Source organism: Arvicanthis niloticus, chromosome 12, assembly GCF_011762505.2.
Source record: "Arvicanthis niloticus isolate mArvNil1 chromosome 12, mArvNil1.pat.X, whole genome shotgun sequence".
Lineage (NCBI taxonomy): Eukaryota > Metazoa > Chordata > Mammalia > Rodentia > Muridae > Arvicanthis > Arvicanthis niloticus.
In genome coordinates, this window is record NC_047669.1 from 58,761,284 (window position 1) to 58,788,814 (window position 27,531).

Consider the following 27,531-nt stretch of genomic DNA (forward strand, 5'->3'; position numbering starts at 1 on the left):
TTGTCTTCAAGGCATTCCCACAGTGCCAGTCTATGCACTAATCTTCTATAAGCACACTGGACATTTGAAATTGTGGCTCACCCCCAATAACGTCATTTAACTGCAGTTTCTTCTTTGAGAGTTCTTTATTCAAATACAGTCACCTACTGAATTACTAAGAGAGAGGGGTAAAACTTCCACGGATGAATTTGGGTGTGACTTAGTTTCTTTTCCTGCTGCTGTGACAAAATACCCCTAACAAAAGCAACCTAATGGCAGAGGGGCTCATGTGATTCTTAGTTCCACAGGTTACAGTGCGTCATGGCAGGGACATTGCAGTAGAGGGAACATGGAGCAGCTGGTCATATCACATCCTGAATCAGGAAGCAGGAGAAGCCAAGGAGAAGGAATATGATGCTTAGGATCCAGGATCCCCTGCCTAGGGAATGTTGTTGCCCACAGATAACTCTCCCCACAGGACTTCCCAGAAGCCCATCTCCCAGATGCTTAAAGAACTTGTTAGGTTGACCAATCAAACTGACCAAACTGGAATGCCATTGAACCAGCTCAGGAGTACAGCCTGTCCTGTACTGCCAGTGGCCTCCTTCTGGGGCAGCATGTCAGATCAGAAGCTTTGGTATCCTTATAAAGGACTTCCAGGAGAGGCTCCTTTCTCACAAGTTACCAGGGAAGATAGTAGATATATTTGCAAAAATTAAGAACTAGTAGTCAGAGAAAATGTGAAGTCACCTGACATAGAGCCCAGAAGCCCTTCTACTGTGTACATCACAATTACCCATCACAGTTAGCCGAGCGTTCACTCATATTGGGAAGCCATTAAACAGGGACGATTTTTGTCTCATTTTATAGATGTCCTTCACTGAACATGGAAGCTCATCAAAATAACTCTTGAATAACACTTGACACACAGTGTGACACCACTATGCTGCGGCCTTCATACATGCTACCTCAATGAGTGTACACTCATAATTCCATGAGTTAGGTGGTTATATCAAAATTCCAAATGAGGGATTCTGGCTTTATAGATAGTTGATGCCCCGTGCAGAGCAACACAACCAGTATGAGGTGAAGCCAGGCTTACCAGTGTGTGCCCCTACTTCCTCCTTAAGGGTGATTTTTTTTCCAGAGTGTAATAGGCATAACTGGTATTATATACAATGAAAAAAAAGAAAGTAACATCATTATGTTTGAGTTTCCATCTTTGATTTAAAATATATCTGCAAGGAATAGTTCATCATGGTTTCTGCATTTCTATAGAAATCTAATCACCAATCCATCATTAAAAAATTCAGGTGCCTATATGTGTGAAACACTTTTAAATGTAGGGAGTGTTATTCTGTTTCATATAAAACCGAAAGTGCCTAAAAGTAAAGCAATCATATTCATCTGTAAAAATGAAATGAATAATAGAACATAATCTTCAGACCAAAGGCCAAGCTATCCTAGAATACAGGTGCAAATTACTATGCATAGACCCTGGCTAAGCCTACTTACTTCTGGGATTATATTGTACAGGTGTAAGCATTTTCCAGAGAAAAACATCAACATTAAACTGAGTCTCGGGAGCCAAGCAGGTTTGTCTCATGTCCCAAGAAAAAACCTAGTTAAATTATCTCTCCAGAATGAAAATTCTTGTGCTCAAAGGGAAGCTCAATGGTTAGGAAAGCATGCTTGCTCTTCCAGAGGACTTTAGTTTGGGTCCCAGCACACAAGTTTCATAAGTACCTGAAACTCCAGCTCCAGGGGATCTTATTCTGTCTTCTTCAGCAATGTACACACATGACACACACTCACACAGAAACATACATATAACATAAATTAAAATAATAAAAAAATCTTAACTAAGAACAAAAATTGGACCGCAACACAGTAACAAACCTCTTGAAAAATAAACTCTCAATATTTAAATAACACTGCAAGTTTTAATAGACTTATTTACTTATATGAAATATTATCATTTTCTGGTAACTTTTATTTATCTAGCAAGCTGTGGAGAGCAACTGTTCTCAAGCTTTACTTTGAGATAATTCCTCTACAAATTCAACATCAAGATTTTATTGAGGCTTCTAGAAGCATCTCCAAACTTCCCCCATCATCATAAATGAAGACAAACACAAGAAATCACAGCCCCAGAGCTGGTCACATTGCACCCGGAGTCATGAAACATTTGAAACAGTAAAGACACGCAGCGCCCTCTGCTGGCTAAACCCCGTGGGGTCACAACACAAATACTTCAACTATCTTGCCTAATGATTAACTTTTATAGAGTAATGGAAAAGGTACATCCGTGAATATCCTTGACAGTTGAATGTATTAGTGCTTGTTACTTTATAGTGTGTGGAATGATGGATGGAGACAGAAACTCTTTCTTTATAGCAAATACAAGAAGACATCTTATGATTGGCAGCCTTCATGGTTGTCTGCACAGCCTATGGCAGCACGTGATCCTTCCACAGCTCATCCATATTTTATGTTTGACTATGCAAACAAGAAACCTCAGAACCTCGTTAGTTCGAACCAGCAGATATGTATTTTCCTCTTGCAGATATGAGAGTAGCTGAAACTTTTGCTTGTTCCCACTGCATGTACTGTCAGGGCTCAAGCCAATGGAGAATTCTTTTCTACTATGCAATGGTGTACGTGACTAGTGATTTATATCTTATTGCACAGATCAAATCACATGGCATGGGATGTACATTACTGACGGTGGAAGGCACTGGCCTTCATATGGCAAAGGGGATAGACGCATGCCTTGTGTGAAGAGCACGCCTTTGGGAACAATAATATCAGCCACCACGTGTGGTTAACAAGCTAAAAGAGAAGGAAGCATCATTCTTCAAGTCGAGACTATTCTCTCCCTCGCCGCCATTCTCAAGCCATTCACAGCTTAAGGGAATATAAAGGGAAGTTATTACTCCCTTGGTGTAATTAGGCAGCTCTTTAAGTTGAACGTTAAAACATAGGATAAATAGATATGAAGAGCACTGCAGTGGTCCTGAAAATAGACCTTGAGCTTGTGGTTCGCCTGTCATGTATCAGATGCCTAGATCCAATTACATAGAAAGGAAAGTCTGCATGTTAAAAAAAGATGACTAAAGAAAAAAAGTGAACCAGGTTGCATCAGGAAAGTGTAAATATGCCTCAACTTATCTGCTCTGAAAGAAAATCATGCATAATTCTAATAAACTTCTCCAAACACAGCCAACTATAATTGTACTGACAAGCCATGGTTGTATGTGTATATACATATATACATGCATATATATATATATATATATATATATATATATATATTCCTTCTGCTTTTGCTAAGATATCCTAAAGCCTGGAAAGTCTTTCTGACAAAGTAAGCAGCTTATCTTTTGGGAACACCAGTGAAGCAGGCCATCTCCCAGTGTTTCTTCCTTCCAGCTGTTTACACATCTGTAGACAGGTCTTCTATTTTGTACCAGGGCTGGTCTCTGTGAACATAGGATGAGCCATAAGAAATGGGATACATTTCCAAGAGAACTAATAAAGCCTCTCTGGCTTACACTTTTGTATCTCTCCTGGATCATTCGTTTTATAACAACCAGTTTCTAGGTTGTGAGAGGCACAGAACAGAGAGCGGGTGGACTGCAGCCAAAGGAGAGGCAATCATTCTTATTATAATAACTAGTTTCTAGGTTGTGAGAGGCACAGAACTGACTGAATGGACTGCAGCCAACAGAGAAGCAATGTCTCTGGTGCCACAGTCTGTGAAGAGCTCAGAACTGCTGATGACCACGTGAGATTTCTCCTGGGTGGAGCCTTCAGAGGGGAATGATGCTCTGATTTCAAAAATGACTGAAAGCAAGTGAGACAGTGAACTGAAACAATTCAACTAGGCCACTCTCACCCCCAAAGTATATAAAATAAGACTAGCTGGTTGGTTTCAAGTTGCTAAGCTGATTTTCATAATGATGAATGCATAATATGCCCTATGTTGGACCTTATTCTTCAAAGGATGTCAAAAAAAACATAAACATTTTCCTTATTCTTGATTAAGCACTAAATTAGCATCAACATTTTATATAAGTCTTCAAATTTTTATGAAAACCAACAGTAACCAGATGAGTCTATAAATATGCACATTAAAACGCCAGGATCGATGCATATCAATATAAAATTTCACTGTGTTCAACCTCTGCTTTTAATAATGTATAATTCATTTTTACAGTTTATAATCACTGATGAGTAATGTCAGATGCTATGGTAAGATAGCAGCCCTACTGTTTCTATCAGATCAAAAAATAGACAATGAACTTCTCCACCTTTTCAATAAATACAACAGAGACTATCTAGCACATAGCACACATGGGACTTTTAGCACTGTTTCACTATGAGCACACCAATACAGGTTTTTTTCTTCTTGAGATTATATATTATTACAGCCTTTCTCCTGTGTTTATGCTCCCCAACAAACTCTCCATGTACTATTCCTTGCTCTCTTTCAAATTCCTGGCCTTTTCTTTAATTGTATTACTGTATAGTCAATTTTATAATTGACTATATTCATCTAGGTATATACCTATACATTCCTAAACGTAAGTCTATATAATGTTACTCATACGTGTCTTCTCAGGGATGACCATTTGGTATTAAATAACCGACAGGTGTGCTCCTCCCTAGGGAAGACTGTTTCTCCTCCTCTTAGCACCCCTTAGCTACCTGTAGTTCTTTGCTCAGAGTTGAGGCCTTGTAGGCTTTCCCTTGTCCACTTAGGCATGTCTGTTGGTGTCATACTTCTAAGAGGTAGAAGGACAGGGAGCTTGCTGTGGGATTCTGTCTCCCAGTAATGTCTCCACACCAATACTGTCTCACCAATATGGCTGCCTAAATATGAGATGAGCCAATAAGCTTTTAAAGCAAAAAAAAAAAAAAAAAAAAAAAAAAAAAAAAAAAAAAAAGAAGAAGAAGAAGAAGAAGAAAAGAAAAAACCTTATTAAGTTGTATTATTCAACACTATAAATACACTTTATTGAGAAATTGAGAGGGTTATGCACATAAATTTTATGAAGACAGAAGGAAATGTTGGGAAAGTAAAGGGTGGTGTTGAGGAAGCAGCTGAGAATGAGTGTATGTGAAAATGTATAAAGAAACCTGTAACTTCACTGAAAATAACCTTAAAATGAAAACAAAAACACTTTGAAATTTTAGTGTGAAAAAAATGATAAATATTTTAACTGCTATTAAAACATCTACAATTCCAGTATGACCTTGAAAACACCAATGTTTATGTTATTAAAATTGAGATTCAAACTCTGTATATAGTCCAAAATGGTATTAACATATGGACCCTTCTGCTATGTTGATGAAATTAACTGGCCAGAAAACAGATTTTATCAAACTATTTGTTAGTAATATAAAAACAAATCTACAATGATTTTATATTATACATCTCAAAGAGTACACTTTGACATCTTTGAACACAGATCTATTATTAACAGGGGAAGCTGGTAATTTCTTTATTCTGTTTTTAACTTTTTATTAGTTCTTTGTGAATTTCAAATTATGCACCCCAATCCCACTCCCCTCCCCCTCCCCTTGTAGCCTTTCTCTTCCTTTGCAGCCTCACCACATTAAAAAAAAAAATCTCATTGTGAAAACTGCAGTGTGTCACAGTGTGTCCCACAGTGTACTCTTTGCTTGCAAATGTTCATTGCAATGGCTCGTTAATCTGGTCCGAGGCCTCTGGCTTCTGCTACTCTATCACTATTAGAACCTCTTTGGGACTGTTTTTGGATATCCTGTGGTTGCCCTGTGTCATGGAGACCCTGTAGTTTTCAATCTGTAAGGCCAACACCTTCATGCCCTTCAGATGTTTATCACTACCATAGATGCTGAGGTGGGTCAATTTAACACCCTGGATCTGGGTCTGAGAGGTACCTGAGCTGGTCAGCTCTCCTGATATCCTGATCTCCTGCTCTTGGAGTATGGCCAGCTCAACAACTACACAGGAAACCAGGGTCAGCTCTAGCCTACTCCTCAGGAAACATGCAGATGCAGGGCCTACTCTCTTGATTGTTACAGTGAGTGAGGGACATGGCCAGTTCTCCCGCTCTCATGACCCCAGGACCAGCTCTCCCACCTGCCATAGGTGTCAAGGGGAAAGGGAAGGGCATCTCTCCCTCACCCACACTGCCACATATGGCAAACAAGTTGAAGGGCGAGCTTTCTCACACCCTCAGGCCTGGCTCACCATGTGGTCATCGGGGTACAGCTCTATCGTGCTGTCCAGATGAGTTACATGGCCCACTGAGTGCTGCTGCAGGTGAGGGACAGGGACAGCTCTCATGCCTTCAAGGCCACTCTACTGTGCTGCCCAGGTGAGGTTCAGGGTCTGCTCTGGCAAGAGCTGCAAGCTGGTAAGGAGCAGGGACAGCTCTCCTGCCTGCTGTGTGTGATAAGGGGCAAGAGGAGGGGCATCTCTCCCTTGCCCATGCCACCACACAGCATACAAGGGTTGGAGCCAGCTCTACCACTCCCATGCCCTCAGGGCTGGCTCACCCAGGCCCTCCCCACCAGGGTCAATTCTACTGTGCTCCCTAGGCTTCCTTCAGGCTCTCCTCTCTGGAGTACTGCAGCTGGCTAAGGGTGCGGTCAGCTCTCCTGCTCTCATGAGCTAGCTCTCTAAAGATTCCCAGTTGAGGAGTGGGGTCAGTTCTGTGCAGCTCTCAGACATTAACATGTCCCCAGGAGGCAGCCCAGACCAGGATTGTGTGTCTGGCCTTTAGTGGTAACTGACCCCTGCTGCTGCAGGGCTGTGGACCTCTATGTGGTCCTCAGTGGCAGCACGGGCCAGGATTCTGCCATAATGCCAGATAGCATCACTGGCTACTCTCATCAGGCTGTTCCTCACTACCCTCGAGACTCCAGTCCTGCCTCTCTTCATTGTACCCACATCCTTCAGTTTCTCTTTCTCCATCACCCACTTGTTCCTCTTAGTGGCACCCAGGGTCTCTGGGTGTCTGGGGTTGTCTCAGAAGTGGTCTCAGGAGGGCCCTGCCCTGCCCGTGCATTACGGCACCAGGCAGGGGTTAGTTATCATGCTCACCTTGTGAGCAGCATCGGGCCAATTGTCATCTCAGACTTGCTCCCAGTCTAGGTCCCTGATCTGGGCCCTAGTCTGGTCCCAGCTGAATGACTCCAGGTGAGGGCAGTCTGTCTTGGACTCACTTCCTGCCCTGGGAGCCCATCAGGGCCTGTGCAGTCAGTGCTGGACTGGTGGTTCTCTCAGGCAGTCTCCCTATCCAGGCACTCTAGAGTCAGACCGGTGTTACCACAGGCCCGCTTATATCGCGGAATCTACTATTCATTCAGATGTTCACAAGTCAGAACACCGAGCACAGACATAGCTTCTCTCCCCTCTGCCACCTACTGGGGCACACATGACACAGTAGCCACACCTTCAATGTCTCTAGGGTCATGGGATGCTGATGATTTTTAAGTTTATGACTAAATTACCCATGGCTCTATTATTAGGAAATACCAACAGATTCCCAGCCATCTGTTCTACTGTAGAATCCCAAGCTCTTCTAGCATTCGCTGTGGTTCTTCCGCGGTGATCTAGTGCATGACTGGTGACCCACTCCACTATTCTCTGTTGTTCTCTCATCTCAGTTCCTCCAAAACTAACTACCGTCTGCGAATATATGACGTTTGCATTCCCCCAAACCCCACATGCTAAAACCTAAGCTTCCATGTGATCGTGTGTGAAGGCAGGGGGTGATTTGGTTATGAAGGTGTTTACTTCACAAATGAGATTGGTATCATTATAAAGAGACCTGAACGAGCTCATCCCCCTCTCTGTTCATGGGATGGCTGGCGTAGCAGGAAGCTGTCCATCAGCAGACCCGGAAAGCACACCCACACCGTGACTATGCACAGACCCTCCTGTCGCTGTGTTCAGATTCTCAGTTCCCAAAGTGATGAGAAAAACGTTTCTGCTCTTCTTAGCTATCAAGCTTTTGGTACCCTGAGCAGATGGAGAGACTGTGAGGCTCAAAATAATGATGGCAAAGGTGACTCTAAAGATGCTGATGACAGTATTGATGAGAGCTTCACATATTGAATCATTAGTACTTAGTTCTTGTTACCTGTGCCCTGGGCAGCCCACTGCCCAATCCTGCCTGCCCTCGGGGGTTGGAAATGAGGTGGCACACAGACTCCAGGAACTGGTGAGAAGCTGCTTCAGCAAGCTAAGCTGAACGCTGCTGCAAGCTCCTTTAATACCCTCCACAACAGCATGCCCCATTGGTCCCAAGAAAGCATCTCTTCCAAACAGCAGTTCCCGATTGGCTGGCATTGTCTGCATCACGAAGCCTTTCTCTCTTAGGCAATTCTTAATTAGGTCCTCCTGCAGGAGATGCTTTTGGGGCTGTGCCTCTTCCCCCTGCCTCCACCCCAACACACACAGTGTATTTGCAAAGGTGGCTGGGCCATTCCTCCTACAAATTCTTGCTTAGCTAACTCTCACAGTGACTATGACAAAATATATGAATCATAATAATAATGTCCCCTTCATAGAATGGAAAAATAATGAACAGTTATGATTTATTATTGAACATGAAAAACAAATGTCAAGATTTTTTTTTAAAAAATGAGTCATCTCTATGACTTACTAAAATAGCACATCATTTCATATTTCTAAAGTCCAATGGCTAAGTAAGAGTTTGTTTCCATTGTTGATACAGGATACTTGATTATTGTATGTAGAAAACCTAATTGTTGTCTTAAAGAGAGGCAGTTTGGGTGTGCCTCTAAACCCTCCAGAGATAAGACAGCTAAAGAATGGAAAGTTCCTGCTGATTTTAAGGCAATTTGCTCGGGAGAGGTCTTGTGGTCTTTGGTCTATGACCTCAGGCAAAGTCAGCTGGGTGACCTCCAGCGTTAAAAGGTGACAGGGTTCTGCCCTTCCTCACTTGGCTTGGAGCCTCCCCCCCCCCCCCATGGTGACATGGTTCATCCTACCAAAGGTATAGGGAAGGAGCTAGAGACATTTTTATAAGCAATTGAACCTTTGCTAGAACTCTCTCTCTCTCTCTCTCTCTCTCTCTCTCTCTCTCTCTCTCTCTCTGTGTGTGTGTGTGTGTGTTTTGGTGTGGAAAAGCCTCTATGAAATCTTAAATAGATGTTTTAAGAGATAGGGATTTTTCTCTTTGGGCTTGCAAGAACAGCAGTGCAGCTGGCAGGACACAGATTAAACAGTACTCTAGGAAAGAGAGCTAAGGAGCTCTCTTGGGTTTGGTGGGGCTCAAGAAAAAGGTAGACCAGCTAGTTAGAAGGACAAAGATAGAAAGAGATTTCTAAACAGCTAGTAGTTTGGATGCAGAACCAGGCTTCTAAATAGATATTTTGTATATAGTTCAGAAAATAAAGTTACTTCACTGAGCTAGCAGGTTTTTACCTCAGCTTACACCTTTTGTGTCTTTACTGGTCTAAATACTGGATAATTTAAACGGTCCCACCATTTTATCGGCCTGTATCTGTGTCTCATTCTATTGCAAGCCCTTTGAAATCTGTGTTTCTATTTGCTTTCTTATTGTCTGCTTTCTTATTACCAGTAGTATGAGCAGTTTAGTAAGTATGCAGGATTTATGTATGTAAAAAAATTAGAACCAGAATGCAAATCTCTACACCAAAAGTTCTTATCTATCCCCCTCTTGTAGTCCATGAGATTGATGATTTTAGATGTGTGAATGTCAATTATAATACCCCTGCCCATATAGACAATATATCCTTCAACACCAAAATGCATCTTTTATACTGATTTATTGCTTTTTATATAAAACTAAGTTTCAAGAGATTTGTCATTGTTCATTAAAGTTCTGAGTGTTATTTAAAAAGATTTCAATTTTTAGACAGGCACTGATTTTTAAGATTATTTCTAGACTTTTATGTAAAACAGTTTGCTGTTTTTAACCGTCAAAGCCAATTCTGTCTTCCAGAACAATCTATCACTTGATAGTTTATTAGACTAAATGATGAAGTGCATTCTTAAGCGCCAAATAAACAATGTCATAAAATAGAGTGGTGGTGTCAACCCACGGCATAATCTTTTCCTAGCAGTTAAGGTTAATTAGAGAGAAGCTCATTCTTCTAAACACAAATACATTAGACATAAGAGGACTCAAGCAGTCACTAGATAGGTGTCAAGAACACAAATCTATACAGTACTGATTGAGTTTTGACAATGAAGTAAATAATCCAAGGTCATCTAACACGACAAAGAGATTATTTTTCAGATATTTATTGACCTAAGTTCTAACAGCCAAGTTCAAAGAATATATATATATATATATATATATATATATATACACACTATTATAGAGTATTCTTAAAGCACCTATCTTTATGAAACAGCTCAATAATCTTGAAAATTTGATGAAACGATTTATAAATAATTTTAATGGCAAAATGATAATTATAAATATTCTTAAATATAACACACTTTTGTGTTTAATATTTTAATTTTTCATGATTTCATTTATGCATATAATGTATTTTGACCCAACTTTCAATGTCTTAACCTCAATTCTTCTTATATTTCCCTAATACTTTTTCTGCATAACTTCATGTTCTTCGATTTAAAATCCATTGAGTAATTTAGTGCTGCCGTGTGGGTTTAGGCACATGGCCATCTACTAAACCATATGTGACCTCTCCCAGAACACATCCTCAGGGAAAACTGACTCTCATTCTACCAACAACCTCAACTACCAATGCCTCCTCAGGAAGAATGTAGAGATGAACCCACACACACGTGGATTTGTTGAGAAAAAGACAAATGTAAGTAACAGAGCAATAGGTGGGGTCTAAATGATGTGTAAGGTTGTACCCTCCTGCTCCTCCTTGTTCCTGAAACAACTTTCTCTGTAGTGTTAATCTCCCACTGGAGGAAGGGTGTGGTCTGAGAGAATATATTTTGTCTTATTGGTCTCCTTGTCACTAGACTGCCTTCAACCCTGGCAAAGTGGTGTGTGTTTTATCAGTGACCTCTTCATTGACTTCAGTTACATGGTTTACATGTTCTACTACAATTTCCTTCACAGCAGGACTGTAGAGTGAAAAATTATAAAGACCATTTTATGAAATATATATAGGCTTTTTCTCTACCCTAAACCTGAGCAAAAGAATGCAAGTTCCAGAAAGCAGAACTGGATGTAAGATTTCAGGCTTTCACTGCCTCAGGACACATTCTGGGTGGAGGGCATTATCCCTGAATCAGAGTACACTTGCTGGATTAACATTCCTCAAGCCTCAGGGTGGGGCTATGGCAAGTGAGAAATAGTTAACCTGAAATAGTTGGTAATGACAGGGTAGGGCACAGTGACATGGTAAAACTACATTTTTTGAGAAGAATGAGTATGCAGAGTGATTTTTCATGTGGCTCTAAATCATTTAGGGTGGGTTCCTCTGAAATGTTCCACTGTTCTTGGTTACCTACCCCTTGAGGTTTTCCCAGTGTTACAGCCTGCTGATGTTCAAAATTTGTAAAACAACCAATCATGTGTAACTGTGCGAAAATTCCTTCCTTTTTTTTCCCACCCCATGCAAAAAAAAAAAAAAAAAAAACAGACCCTCAGCTTGCTGGCCTTTTGTCAAAATTCTGTTTCTGCATGGCTGAGCAGTTTTGACCTTGGCTAGCCAACTCTCCCCAATAAACCTCTGCTGATTGCATCTAGGTATGGCTTCTTGTGTTTTTTGGGTGGCCGTGATTTTCCGAGACTTGAGGAAGGGTCTCCTGAGTTTGGAGTTCTTCAGGACCAGTGGTAGAGATGATGCTGAGAATAGGAGATATCATAAACGGGAAGGTCATATCCACTTTCCAAGGGTGATATCTCACCATCAACAAAAAGGGGCACTACTGAGTATATTATGGAGTCTACTGATATCTTCACTACCATGGAGAAGGCCAGGGTCCACTTGAGAGATGGAGCCAAGAGAATCATCCTCTGTGTATCTTCTCCTGATGCCCCTATGTTTGTGATGAGTGAAAATCATTAATGAATGTCACAATTTGATTCATATCATCAGCAAAGCTTCCTGCACCACCAACTATGCAGGCCCCACTGGCCAACACCCTGTATGACAATTTTGGCATTTTATGACCTTCATAACCAAAGTTAATGTGAAGACCATAGTCATTCCCTTTAGGAACATCATTTCTCTTAGGTCACCCCTGAGTGAATGCAAAGTCCACTGGCATGACTTTTCACATTCCTGCCTTTAATATGTTCTTTATGGGTCTGACGTGCATCCTGGAGAAACATGTAAAATATAATGATCTCCAAAGAGTCACATGAAGCAGGCATCACTGGAGACTCTGAAAGGGGAATTCTGGGTATACTGAGAGCCAGAAAATATGAGTAGGCATTTCTCAAAAGACATACAACTGGGCAAAAGGTATATAACAAAAATACTAAACATCACTAATCATCGAGGAGATATATATTAAAATAAGAAAAGCTATAAGAATAATAATTTAAGAGGTGAACATGGACAAGCATGGAAAAGGAAATCCTGTACACTGTTGATAGGGATGTCAATTAATATAACTATTGTGTAAAGGAGCCTAAAATTAAAAATATAACCACCATGTAGTTCAACAATCCTACTACTAGATTTTCATTAAGAGAAAATGCATCATTATATCAAAGACATTTTACTACTGCAAGTTTATTGCGATACTATGAAAAATAGCCAATAAGTGTCCATTAACCGACTAATAGATAAGGAAAATGTGATATATATGCATAACAAAATGTTATTTGGCCATTAAAATTGAAATTTACTCAAGTATGATGTCAATAGAGGTGAACAAACCATACCCAGAAACACGGGAATCACATATTCTCACTCAAGCTTCTCTTAAGAACATATATATTTTATTTTACATATATATATATATATATATATATATATATATATGTAAAATAAAATCCCATCCATTTGATTTTACCAAAGAAGACTCCAGAGCCAGATGCTGGGGTGAAAAACCTGCTAGCTCGGAGAGGCAGAGAAAACATCCAGCTGACCTTCCTATACTGACACACTGGAAGGAAAAAGCCCCTCCTCCTTCTCCATGCTGTCTTAAATACCCTTTAACTCAATGTCCCTCCTTCTTACTTCCAAGGTGTTCACTCCAGACCAACCGGTTGCTTTCTCTGTGCCTTGACCTATAGTTGACTTCATTTAATCCTGTTTACAGAAGCTCTTTGGATTGAATGTGTGTGTTCAGGCTGAGCCGTCCACAACAAGGCTTTTCCAGTTCACAGTCTTAGATTTCACATGTGAATAGAGGGAGAAATGAAAACGTGTGAAATGGAAGTACAAGGTGAAGAAGAAGAAAGTAGCTTTGGTGTGATGTTTATTGAACAGGAGTTACATCATGTTTTTACTAGATACTACAGGAAAGTGGGCTTTTGTTTCATTATGGTGTTATCAAAATGATTAAGAAGAAAATGGGCATTGTTAATCCTATGTAGAGATATGATGGTTTCACATAATATATTAATTTTATATAATTGTATAATTATGTTTTATCTTATATATTGTAATTTATAATATATGCTTTATATATTATATACATATTTGTATAATTATATACTATAATTAAATATAGTTGTACCACATTTGATTTAATTTGTTTGTATCTATAAGTTATTTTTAATCTAACCAAAAGAAGACAAAAAACAAGAGAGAGAGAGAGAGAGACAGAGAGAGAGAGAGAGAGGCAGAAAGAGAGAGAGAGAGATTTCAACCACATAAGAAGACCCAAACACAGAAGGTCTTTTACCACCACAGAGTTGAGCGGTAGCACATCAGTAATGATATATGCAGACCAAGTACTATATTTTGAAATATCTTATGGCTCGATGATCAAGTTAAACAGCAGAGAACTTTATTGCGTTGCTATGAATTGAAGCCAGGATCTCCTATACTCTAAACAAGGTGTCTACTACCAAGTTGTATTTCCAGCTCTAAATTATCTTTTAAATTTCATAAAATTAAAACAGAACATATAAAAATGTTTATTTAGGTGCTATAAAAAAAGCTTAAAGGGAAATGTGTTGTACAAAATTTATGTTAGAAAAAGGAATGTTTAATTTTTAATTAGATAAGAATATGACCTCACACCTTTTTTGTTCCCTCAGAACGAATTTTCTTTAAGGAAGATATATATGTCCAAAAAATGGATTTCCCAAGCACATGCAAGGGCGTTTTGAGGCCAGACACTGTAATCAATTAAAATGCTTTCCTAGAATATCTGATCACCAGCCAAGCATCCAATTTAGAAACGACCACTTTAAGCATCAAACACAACTGCTTCCAATAGCATTTAACCTCCTCCCTTGGAAAGCAAGCAAGCATGCTTCAAAACCAATTTACTACTTATTACTTTCCTTACAGAGTAAGAAGAATCAGATAACATGGAACGAAATTAAATTCACATGTAGACCACACAAATCATAAAGTTATGGTCATGAAACCAGTGTCTCTAACTTAGAGAATCAAGTTGTTCTAGAGCAGCTGTTCCCAATCTGTGGGTGGCAACCCCTGGGGTGGGATGACCCTTTCACAGGGCTTACCTGTGACCATCAGAAAACACAGATACTTACATTACAATTCATAACAGTAGCACAATTACAGTTAGAAGGTAGCAACAAAAATAAATGTATGGTTGGGGTCACCACAACAGGAGAACTGTATTAAATAAAGGGTCACGACATGACAGACAGCATTAGGAACATTGAGACCCACTGCTCTAGAGAGCTAAGGGCTAAAGAGACTGCAAGGGCATGGGAGTTTGGAAAATAAACATAGGGTCCCAAGCTAACCAACGCAAGCTGCTGACAGGAGGCCTTCGTGTCTCAGGAGTGACAATGAGTGATTTACCACAGTTGAACATGTTTTAGTTCTTAAAATAAGTGATTGATGTCACAACCCTTAACTCAATCTCCATCTTAACATATATTACTTTGATGTTTTTATTTATTTTCATGCATCTAATTAATCTAATAAATCTCTTGTATAAGTCCTCAAGTCCACCCTTCCTAGGCAATGAACATACATGGTTTAGATTTTTGTTTGGTTGGTTGCTTTGGGTTTTATTTATTTACTTACTTACTTACTTACTTACTTATTTTGGTTTTTCAGAGCTTCCAGAACTTTCTCTGAGTCTTAGTGTTGCTTTATAATAGCCTTGTACAAAATGTACTTAAAAATCTCAGTTCCACTTGCCCCAAACTTTCTAAACATACAGCGAAGATCTAAGGTGAGCTCACCACTGATTTGTGAGATTCATTTTTCTTTGTAGTTAGTGGAGGAAATGCAGAGGTCCTCGACAGATGCCTGAGTGCTAAAGTGTCACTGTGAAGACTCTGTGGGGTGCACAATCACCAAAGGACTTTTATAAATGGTACAGGCTGTTGCTCCTTTGGGAGTCTAACATCATAATTCCTAAAAATCTGACTGGAAGAGGCAATGATAGCTTCAGAAGGTCTCAAAATGGATTGTAATTCACACAAACACAACTTTTACATGATACATACATATAGACACAAACACACATACACACAACACACACTCACATACAGAAATACTCAGGAACCAATTACCTATTTTATTTTCTTCTTGCTGCCTCCACTATTTCCTCTGCCCCCTTGTATAATGCTTACACATTTACACTCATACTCGCGTGTGCGGGGTGTAATACAAGCATCATGACAGCATTTGTCTTTGAAAGAAAAGACAATAATGAGAAAGCTGCAGTTCACATGAGCTCACCGTAGAAAACTCAACCATCCTATTCCTTCCTTGTACTCTAACAAGGCTATGATGAGAGCTGAGGCCAAGCTGAGCTTTATTTACTATTCTTTCTCAGGAAACAGTACTGCTAGACATGTTCTCCAGATCCTTCTAGTCTGAAATGAAGTAATTTCCCCCCATTCTGTTGTAATTCCTCCTCAGCTAACATCCAATATTACTGTTATACACTGACGTTCCTGTGTCAGGTCCAACTGATCATGTTGGTTTCCTGTGGAATGGACCAAACTTCTGAGGACACTAAATGAATGATTTACAAAGCCCAATGCTGGGAAATGTTCCCTGGAAGACATCATGTCGGATCATTCAAACCCAGTATCTGTCCATAATTGCCGTTTGTGTAGTCTCTTAGGCAATTACACCCAAGTATGAGTGTAAATGTGTAAGCACTATACAAGTGGTCAGAGGAATAGTGGAGGCAGCAAGAAGAAAATAAAATAGGTAATTGGTTCCTGAGTATGTCTGTGTGTGAGTTGTGGGTATACTCAATTTGTTCACAGTCTCCTTTCAATTATACACATATTGTAGAGAAGCCACACCAAGTAACTTATATCATGCTGTCCTGCTCCCTGAAATATGGATTTTGATGAAATTACTCCTTCTTTACAACATACCACCCCCTTCTCTGTGTGTGTCTCTGCATGTAAATGTGTGGTATATTCACAAATACATGCATGTTAATGGTTGTGTACCCATGAGGAGAATACTGTATATTTATCTTTCACCATCTCTCTCCTTCCCTGGAGACAGGATTTCTCACTGAACCTATAGATAGGCTGGTGGCCAGGGAGTCTCAGTGGTCCTCCTGTTCCTACCCTCCTCCCACAGCTTTAGAATTATAGGTACATGTGGCTACTCAGCTCTTTAAGTAGGTGCTAGAGACTTGAACTCGGATCTTTATGCTTGAGTAGAAAGCACTTCTATTTATGAGCCATCTCCCTAGCTCTACTACTATGTCTTTAAATAGAATAAATATATTCTTCCTAGGTAGTTTGGGACAGTAACTTATAACCTTGCTACTTTCTTCATCAAAATCAACATTCTTCTCCATTCGTCAGTGCCCGCAGTTCTTGAAAACAATAATGTAAAAAAAATTGATGGTCTGGGGCATGCTAGGAGAGATAGCCTGAATCCCTGACATCTGCCATTTGGTTCTTGATGGGTAATCCTTGTGAATCTGATAATCTACAAAGGCTAAGAGGATTGAAAGAAATCTAAAATAGTTTGCAAGTATTCATCAGAATGACCTGTATATTTTTGAAGGTCAAAGAAAAGCTCTATGACAGCAAGCACCATGCTCTCAAACACCGAATTAGTAGCAACAATATTCAATTAACACACAGCAGTCATGGTAGAAGGATAACAGACAGAAATTGTAGTAAATCCTCAGTCGTCTAAATTCACTTGCTAAGGACTTTGTGATAATCCAGCAAAAAGCTAAGCTGAACTCCAACTTTGGACTCTGAATGAGAATTGAAATGTAAATATGTTTAAAATAGTAATCTGCATAAAATGAGTGTAAAGCCAGCATTTCATAATCACACCAACAAATTCACACAGAGAGGTGACTGGTATAAGGCAGAATTAGAGAGAGAAGAAGTAGAATGGGGAGAAAGGAGAACTGCTCTTTTCTGAATCTGTTCCTTCTACATTTCATTTGGGGATAACGTCCAGGAGTGAACAGGGCTTCCACTTGCTCAACAGTGAGATTGTACTTCGTGTTACAGAGTCGCCATGTTCAGATAGTTAAAATAGTTAAAGCACAGCTCTAAACATAAAACCGTGCCACTAAGCTTAGCCTGGATGCTGTGTCTTCCAAAGTAGAAAATATGCACTCTTACAAACACTATAGTTGATTTCTACCCACCACATGCAATATGAAAAACCAGAGGATACACAAGCCCTGTGGACAGACAGACAGTGAGGACTGAATCTGTAAAACTCTGGTCAAGTCCCCAACTTTCTCAGGATCTTACTTTTTCCATGTTTCAAATACTGTCAACAATGGTAATTATATAATAGTACCTTGAGAATTTTATATGACTTAGTGTGTGTGTGTGTGTGTGTGTGTGTGTGTGTGTGTGTGTGTGTGTGTGTGTGTAAAATCATACTTGTATGGATCTATATATAAAGCACACTGAATAGTTTCTGACAAATAGTAAACATTTAATAAATGTCAGTTAATATTTTTGTAGTGGTGTAACACAAAAGGCTAAGCAGACAAATATCATGGATAAAGAAGAAATTTATATAGCTTAAAAACTATGTAAAATAATGTTTGTAATTAGAAAAGAAATATGAAAAATAATTTTCAAACATTTTAAAGAAAATAATCTCATTGTTGCTTAAATTTTTACAGAGGATTCCTTTTTTTTTTACCCTGTAGTGATTCTCCAGCATGGAAAGAATATTTATTTTATCCATGTCCTCCAAGCAGACAGCCACGTAGAACAGCAGCCTTTGCTCGCTTTCATTTGCAGATGATTAATGGGCAAGAAATTTAATTGTTATTTATTTTTAAATTTTAATGAAGATATGAATAATTCAACTTTTTGCTATACATACAAAAATGCAATATTAAAATTGCAACGTACCTAGCCTCTCCCAGTATTATGAAGTATATCAAATGAACTCATCTCAGGAAATATTTATGCAGAGTGTGAAGGGACACCAAGAATGATTAGGTGCAGCTGCTGCTTCTGAAGTCATACCTTCCTATGAAGTCCTACTATTGTCATTGCAGACTAGAGTCATTGCAGACAGTCCTTGACTTTACAAGGTTGAACTTAAATCTTTCTTTTTTCTTTTCTTTTTTTTTTTACTTTTACAGTGGTGGGATAATACTCAACAGAAATTTATACTTTGAATTTTGAATTTTCTCTAGACTAGGAATATATATGGAGGGATATCTCCTGGGAGCCAGCTAATGGCCAGAGCCACCGCTTCCAATTAGCCATTCAGCTCCTAAAATTGAACTAACAGTGTATGGGGTGAGCAGTGATTTGTAAACACAAATACTCAATGTGTTACATGACACATTCAACGTTTTATTATAAGGTGGGATTTCTGTCAGATGGTCTTGCCCAGTGGTTAGGCTAGGTAACATACGTGTTCTGGACACATTTAAGGTTGCCTGGAATAAGCAATGGTACTCAGTAGTTTGCTTACATTTAATTTAGTGTGTGTGTGTCTGAATGTACATGTATGTCTTTGTGTGTGCATATATGTGAGTGTTTATGTTCACATTCTTATAATGTTTGCGTGCAGAAGGTGCAAATGCTGATGAATGTGCATGGACATGTTGGGAGCCTGGGGAGGCTCCTGGCCAATGTTAGGAATCTTCTTCAATTTCTCTTTGGCTTATTTTTCAAGAAGGAGTCTCTGCCTGAACCCAGAGCTCACCAACTTGAATAGTCTTGCTGGCAGGACCCACAGAGCTGAGGTTATAGAGTCAAACAGAAGCCTTGTCTAACTTTCGCATTCTGGGGAATCTATGTTCAGTTCTTCAAAATTTTTTACAACAAATCCATCTTGACAAGTGATTTGCTTCTTAGCAACCATCAACTGCCCATAGCTTGGCATCAAGGGTTCGACTTTGTGGAATTTCTTCCACTCACACTAGCATATCAACTGATAATGTCATTATGCCTAAGCCAGTCTTATTCAGTCAAACATGTTGTAGAAATTCATGGATGCATGTTTCCTAGGATATCATATCTGGCAACAGGCATCTGGGTCCATTAGCTCTTACAATCTCTTCCCCCTCTCCTGTTCTGTCTGTTCCCTCAGCTTTAGATGTAGTGGTTGTATCATTTGGCATTAGTCACACCCCAGACCCTTATTCTCTGCATTCAGCCACCCTGGATCTCTGTCAGAGTTGCCATCTGTTGCAAGCAAAAAGGAAGTGCTTTTGATGAAGGTGAAAACGTCATTTATCTATGGGTAAAGAATGGCACTTTGAATACAGCTAGAAGTTGCAGTAGTTTAGGAAAATGGCGGTAGTAAGTCTTTCTCTAAGCTGTGACCTCTCCAGCATGGGTAGCTGGCCAGGTTTGCAGTACCAGGCGTGAATTTATTCCCACTGAGTGGGCCTCAAGTCCAATTAGACAGCTGTGGATTATTCCCAAGATACGAGTGGCACTACTGTACAATAGGGATATCTTGCCTCCATTTTTAGATAATTATGTTTCGGTTTACAATGTTATCTCAATATAAATGCATCACAAGGCAAGGAGGGCCTGTAATCCTTCTCTTTAAATTATCTTAAGGGGACTAGCCTTCTTCAGAACCAACACTGCTTGCTATCTATATCCCAAATTTCCTACAACGGTTGACACACTATTCACAGGGGTACACAGCAGGGAATAAGGCCATTTCTCTACTAATCTTTTAAGCAATTTCTCCTACATGTCTTGGCAGGAAGCCTGTAACAGTTTGAACAGGCTTGTACACAATATGTGCAGCGCAGCCAAAACTCATTAAGTGCCTTTGTCTCATGCATCTTGAGAAACACAGTATCGCACCCCTGACGAGCGATGCTTCGAAATGTTATGTTAACATTAAAATCGCCAGAAAACATTAATTTACTAGTCAGGTTACATCTCTCAGCAGTATTTAGACAATGTTCTGGGGAACGATCTGCCTATCACCAAATATTAATAAATGTCTATGAGGTTTTCAGGGTCTTTCAACCATAGGTTGTGAAAACACCCTAGAGGGGAAAAAGCTTAGGAATGAATTTAGAACAGAATAAACTTTTAATTGAACTCAATGCAAGCTTTACCTTCTTTCTAGCCAAGATTCTCCCAACACTCTCATTTATGGATCACTTTTATTTTAAAGAGATTTAAACAAGATATTACTCTCACCGTTTTATTTCAATCCACTGCTGAATCCACATTTTACTTGGCCTACGGTGCTAATATTTCACATTTGCACTTCCGCATGGTGAAGGCTACTCCCAGAACGCCTTCCTTCTCTAAAATACAGCCAACTAACAGTCATTTAAATCCCTCTTTTTCTAACTGCTTGATGCATCACTTCTAAGTAACCAGAAGAAAAGTTGACCTTGTCTTAACCCCTTTGTTAAACACTATTATCTCTTCCTTCATACCATAGAATGCCATTATTTAAATTTGCATGTAAAATTATACTTTCCTTTCTGCGCCACATTATAACCCCAACGTTATGAGGTCGTTTGACTGACGTGGCCGACATTTTAGAACATTACCAAACACTGAAAGTCATTAATTAATTATCATGAAATAAATATAATCGTCAGCCTAATGAAGTGAAATACCAAAAAGTTATATTCCTCCAATCAGTGCTTTGATCCACCGAGTGAGCCATTGTTCATTTTATAATTTGTATCTAAGACGTTGCTTGACTAGCAAGTGAGCTGTCCTTTATTCTTCAATGACAAAATCAAATAAACTACTGGACAATCTGAGCAATGAGGTAAAATTGATCTTTAAGGCTGACAAAATAAAAAAAAAAAAAACCCAAAATCAACAAAAATAGTTCAATTTAGTCACTGGGTGTGGGCAAGGCCAGCACACACAGGTCAAAGTTCAATGCATTTTGATGTAACAATCAAAAGGTTCTTTTCCCCTTTGGCCATTTGCTAAATTCTAAATTCAGATCTGCTCCTTCAACTCAATATTGAAAATTGTGTCAAAGCAATAACAATAATAATGATGTAGTATTTATTGACTTATGAAATAATTCTGATTAAAATACACTGACAATGTGTCAAATGCTATTGGATTTGTTTGTAATAGATAGTAGACTAAGGTACAAAACTATAGTTTGCTAAGACAAAGTTCCCTTATTTCGAGCAGTACCAGAAGAGAAAATACTGCTCACTGATTTGCCAATAAGCAATAGTAAAGGAGAAAGCCAATAGAATGATCCATCTAAACAGCCGAGCTCATCACTCAATCGAATCCATAAGAACGGCAGGTCATGTCCTCCAACAGCTACTTGTAAAGACTTGAAAATGAGAGGACCATAAGATCAGCCTAGTCAGATTCCAGGACTGATGATTCAGTGTGGCCAGAGACAAACGAAGCCTTGGAACAATTTCTCAGGAGTTCGATTCACATGGGGATTGGGTAGCCAAGCAAGTTTTTCATTACTATTTACAAAATTGGTTTTTATAGACTCAATAAAGATTAAAATATAGAAGCACACATGAATACTTGTCCTCTCTATTCCTTAAAAAAAAAAAAAAAAAAGAGTAGCAAAGTTAGACAAAATAATCTAATAAAAATCCTGCAGAAAAGACAGCCTGGCCAGTAGCCTGTGAGAGAATACCACCCAGGTCTGCTGATAAGGACAGGGCTGAGGATTGATTTTGATGCTAGAGAGTGCAAGGCCAAAGTCTACATTCTTGCCTTCCAGCCTCGTCACTAGAGAGTTGCTTAACCTATTTCCTTTCTTTCAGCTAGTGATCAGGGATCAGAATGGTACTTACTTCAAAAGTTTCCTTGCTAAGACATATACATCCCTGACAACAGCAATGAGCACCTGGAAACTCATTGTTGATATTATTATTACTGATGGCTTCTCTTGTACCTAGTACGTTTTCTTAAAGCACGGCCAAGTGAGTGTACGTATGTTTGTGTTTACATGCTTTTCTGATTCCATGATAGAATGAGACTTACTCCATTAATACATTCTTTTCAAAAAAGCAATAGAACCCTCTTTTTGATAATTAATCTTCATAATCAGCGTGTCAGGATTTAGAATCACCGAGATGACATAACTCTGGAATGTGGGGAGCTGACAGAAGGCATGTAAGAACAGGTTAGATTTAGGAGCATATACAAATATGCATGCAATGACAACTAGTGAAAAAGACGGAAGGAGAGTGGAGGGGACATATGGGAAAGTCTGGGGGAAAGCTAAGGGAGAGATGTTGCAATTAAATTATAATCCTAAAAATAACACCAAGATATTTCTGGAGATGTTTAGTTGAGGAGGGAAATTCTGCCTGAATGAGGGTGGGACCGTATCTCAGGCAGAGATCTTTAAGTGAATAAAAAGAAAGGAGAAAGCAGAAACCAGTACTCTTATTCATCTTTCTTGGCTCCCAGACTGTGGATATGATGTGAGCAGACGCCTCCCCTCCCGGGACTGCCATGGTTCCTTCCCCACCATGGACCTCCAAACCTTGAGCCAAAACAAACCCTGCATGTTTCTTTTATTATTATTATTATTATTATTATTATTATTATTATTATTATTATTATTTTATTTACTTACATTCCAGTCTTTGCCCCCCCTTCCTGGTACACCCTCACAGCTTTTTTTTAGATATCTTAAGATAGCCATCCCCCATCCCAAATCTAATGAGTCCTCGAAGTGAAAATTGATCTTCAACGGAATCTTAAGTTTTTTTACAATAGTCAAAGATAGGAAACTGCGTCCAGAGGCATCCTAGAGAGGTCACGGACCGCAGAGCTGCAGGCATCCTAGAGAGGTCACAGACTGCAGAGCTGGAGGGAGGAGCACCCGCACACCACCCTAAGCCCCAGAAGCACAACTGGCAGTAGGGAGCCCCCAGAGCGCACCTGGCATCAAGAACCCGCCCCTGCGGAAAACCTCCGATGTCCTGGAATTCCATCTGGATGCAGTGAAGACTCAGCGTCAGAGGCTGATCAATTTACTCTCCCCCCCCAACCCCTCTTCTAATATCTCAATGCCTGTAATCAGCTTGAGGAAGTTAAGGAAGAGTCAGTGCCCCTATTCCCTGGGCTTGGGGACTAAGGTGGTTAATATTGGTCTGCCTCTCTAGGGAAAAGTAGTGGTTTTGTCGGAACAGGGAGGATTAGCTAGGACTTATTGCATAGCCATAACCTATTGGTAGAAATCTGTATAATTAATATCAAGATGAAGTTATAATTTCTTAAATGATAATTTATTTATGATAATTAAATGAAAATTTACTTCGTTTTCAAATTTAAGGTTTTCATTGGTACGAGCTTCTTATTGATATAAAAGGGAGATGAATATTTACACTCTCATGGGCATTGTGCCTGTATAACACATTTAGGAATACAAGGCTTAGACCCAGTCCTTCTTTAACTTTTCTAACTGATTTGAGATGGTTAGCCTGTGAGTTAAGGGACTATAGCAAATTCATGGCTTTGAGTTTATTGTTAGGGTATTTTCTATATTTTATTTAGAAATAGCTGAGAGGAGTTAACAGACAACAGATTACCTTACATGGATAGTTGGTTTTCAAACCGTCAGAAATCTACAGAATTGACGTTACAAACATTTCTGTATTAATGTTCATTTTGATTAGAGACCTGTTTGCTCCTGACAGCTTCCTGTCTTGGATTCTAAGAAGAAATTGAGCATCTTTGGAGTTACTCCAGCTATGGGGAGACAGCCACTAGGCAAGAATTGCCTCTTTCCATCTACAGACAAATTACTGTCTAGAAAAGGACACACTTGCAGAATAGTCGACTGATTATATCTGCCTAAACAGAGTAATCAGCCCTTAATAATCCTGCATCACTAAGGTCTGTCAGATGATTCTGGGCCAGAAGGCTGAAGATTTGATGCTCCAACGTTCTGTAGCATAGGGTGTGTCCAGGTGTTCAGAGGTCTCTATAAATTGGCTAAGTTTTAGAAGCTATGCTTTGTGCTTCCCACAATTTTAGTTAATTCAGTCATTCTGGATTTCTGATGGGGTTGAAGACCTATAGTCTCATAGCCAATCCTGGCTATTCACTTTGAGAGAAAAGATCTGAGTGGGTGGTCTTCAGCTGACATTCATTCTAAAGCCAAGAAAAAAGCCAAGTTCAGAACTAAGTGTATTAGTTAGGAGAGATGACAGAGGTTCTGGTTAGTCAACAAAATGATGGACTGGGTATTAGGACTATCTTGTACCTCACTGATACAAATAGTCATAATTATGCTCTAATTGTATTTAGAGAGAAAAGTTTTATTTTAACAGGAAGGGTGAGATGTAGAAGGAGCTAAGGGAGAAGGAGTACTGAGAGGAAGAGAAGGAGTAAGAAGAGGAGAAGCTAGGTGATGAGAGAGAGAAAGAGAGAGAAAGAGGAGGGGGCATAGAGGCAGATGTTCACATGTCTCCACCAGTCAATGATAGTTGATATATCTAGGTTGGGTATTGGGTTACACTTCTGATTGAGCAATACCAAACTTATAAAGCCTTTGGTTAACATTTTTTTTTAAATTATATAAAAGCAAAAAGGAAAAGGGGGCATAGGATAGGGTTTTTCTAAGGAGGGGAAATGGGGAAAGGGGATGGCATCTGAAATGTAAATAAAATATCCAATAAATAAAATAAATAAAATAAAAAAATACAATAGTCAAAGATACCATGGCAATAATTTTGAAAGTTAATTATAAAAGATAAGGGTGGCAGTTGTCTGAAATAAGTGCCAGTCAAAGGTCACCACAGCCCACACAGGGCTACCCAGAAGCCACTACATTGCTAATTTGAGTAAATAGGACTAAGCAGCGTTTGTATGCAAATTGGACAGAGAACATATTTGCGAATAGTTTTATAGCGGCATTACGCATTTTACTGTTGCCTATCTCAAAAACAAGGCAGCACAGTCTTTATAATCAGCCCATAGGACTGGCCTTTGCTGTAGAGAGCAACCGTCTTAACAGAGGGAAGCATTCGGAGAGGTTATCCATTCCATTTCATTAGCAATTCATTTACTAAGGACACATGAGCTTTAAAACCACCCAATGTGGACTCAGAGACCTGGGTTACAAGGCTATAAGCTTCTCAGTCACGGACTGTAAAATGGATAAGGAGGAATGTCCTAGGAACAAATATATTTTGAGGGGGAAAGAATTAAAAACAAAAACGAACAAACAAACGTCTTTGCTGTGCCCTAAGGTTTCAAGCACTTTGCTGGAGTAGTTCTGCTTTGTGACGACTCCCAGGATGCTCTGCGCAAGGCTACAGCGATACAGTGATATCCCTTTAAAGAAGCCTTTTCTATCCCTCCCTAAGGGAAAAGATCATTGACAGCAGGTGTTAGGAGGCAAATTCTTTTTTGTCACTTCTGGTTACTGTTTATACACACTTAATGCTGCATATTAGAGCGGTGGTTCTCAGCCTTCCAAATTCTGCAACCCTTAGTACAATTCTTCAGTTTGTGGTGACCTCTAACCATAAAATTATTTTTGTTGCTAGTTCACAACTGTAATTTTGCTATGGTTGTGAACTGTAATGTAAATATCTGATATTTCAGATAGTCTTCAGGTCATTTGCTACGTGGAGGTCGAGACCCACAGGTTGAGAACCTCTGTGTTAGGGCCTACTGTATTGAGGTATCAAATATGTTGTGATTTGGGGGCATTCGTTGGGAAAATCCAGTTTCCTTCAGTAATACTTCTGCTACATCCAAAGCTTCAAGCCTCCTGGGGATCAAACTATTCTTGTAGGCATATATAAACTTTTTACTTGGTGATCTTTCAGTTAGAGGTTCTCAATAGAACCACGTTCCTTATTTGTGATTCTATTCTATTTTGAAATAGTTTGTCTGGAAAGAAATATATTGAAAGAAATAGCTGGAAAAGAAAAATATATTTTTCCTATCATAGTATTCAATATTTTTCTCTTAAGGAAATGGGTAGACCTATTTTTTTTCATCATGGAAGATACTCTTCATAAAAAAATATTTTGAACATACAGAAGGTACTACTTTTCAAATCGATATCTACAAATATGTTGTAGTGCCTATCTGAAAAACACTGTTTCAAGTTTTGCAGGAACTTTGTAAACCTGTTTTGAAGAGGTAGTCAACATCTGACCTATGGTCAGAATCATTTTCGCTAAGTAGAAAATTGGTGCCATCAGCTCATATAGATAGCCCTTGAAAGAAAACTCTAGATAAATTGTGTGGAGCGTGGTGTGGGGTGGTATGTGTGTGTGTGTGTGTGTGTGTGTGTGTGTCTGTGTGTGTCTCTCTGTGTGTGTGTGTTGGCCTGTGAAGGCCAGAGCTCAACCTAGAACATTGTGTAATCACTGTCACATTGTTTTTGGTAAAAGAGTCATTGGACAAGGCTTGCTTGACAGAGAGTCCCAGGGATCTTGTTTTCTCTACTTCCCATACCTGGCATTACAGATATATTCCACCAGGCCCAGCTTATATGTGCCTGGGGATCAAACTCAGGTCCTCCATGTGTGCCAAGCACATTACCAACTAAGGTATCTGCCTATCCAAAACTATCCAAATAACTGATAAAAAATGATGCTTGGAATGTGATGTGACTTGAAAAAACTTTTCAAAATTAACTACTTTATTTACTGCCAAATGCTGCCTCCTCACAGAGTCTCCCCTATCCCTCCCCTTCTCCTCTAAGAGGATGGGCACCCCTGAGTATCCCCCAAATCTAGAGTATCAATTCTCTACAAGTTTTGGTATATGCTTTCCCAGAGGCCAGACAAGGCACCCCTGTTAGTGAGCAGATTCCCCAGTCAGGCTAATGCCACCACTCTAGTTACTAGGCGTGCCCATGAAGACTAAGTTGCATATTTGATACATATGTTCTAGAAGGCCTTGGTCTAGCCTGTGAATGGCAATTTGGTTAGTGGCTCAATCTCTGAGAACTCCGAAGGTCCAGGTTAGTTGACTCTGTTGGTCTTCCTGTGGAGTTTCCTTCTCTTTCGGGGCCTTCAATCCT

At 39.5% G+C, this 27,531-nt stretch overlaps 1 non-coding gene and 1 pseudogene across 1 annotated transcript; one reads left to right on the forward strand and one right to left on the reverse strand.

The window, feature by feature from the left end:
* Positions 1–27,531, forward strand: part of LOC117717638 (proteasome activator complex subunit 1 pseudogene) — a 74,108-nt pseudogene that overhangs the window by 40,419 nt on the left and 6,158 nt on the right.
* Positions 7,317–7,449, reverse strand: LOC117718328 (small nucleolar RNA SNORA17). The gene has a single exon (XR_004608025.1). It is a non-coding gene; the product is annotated as a small nucleolar RNA SNORA17 (small nucleolar RNA).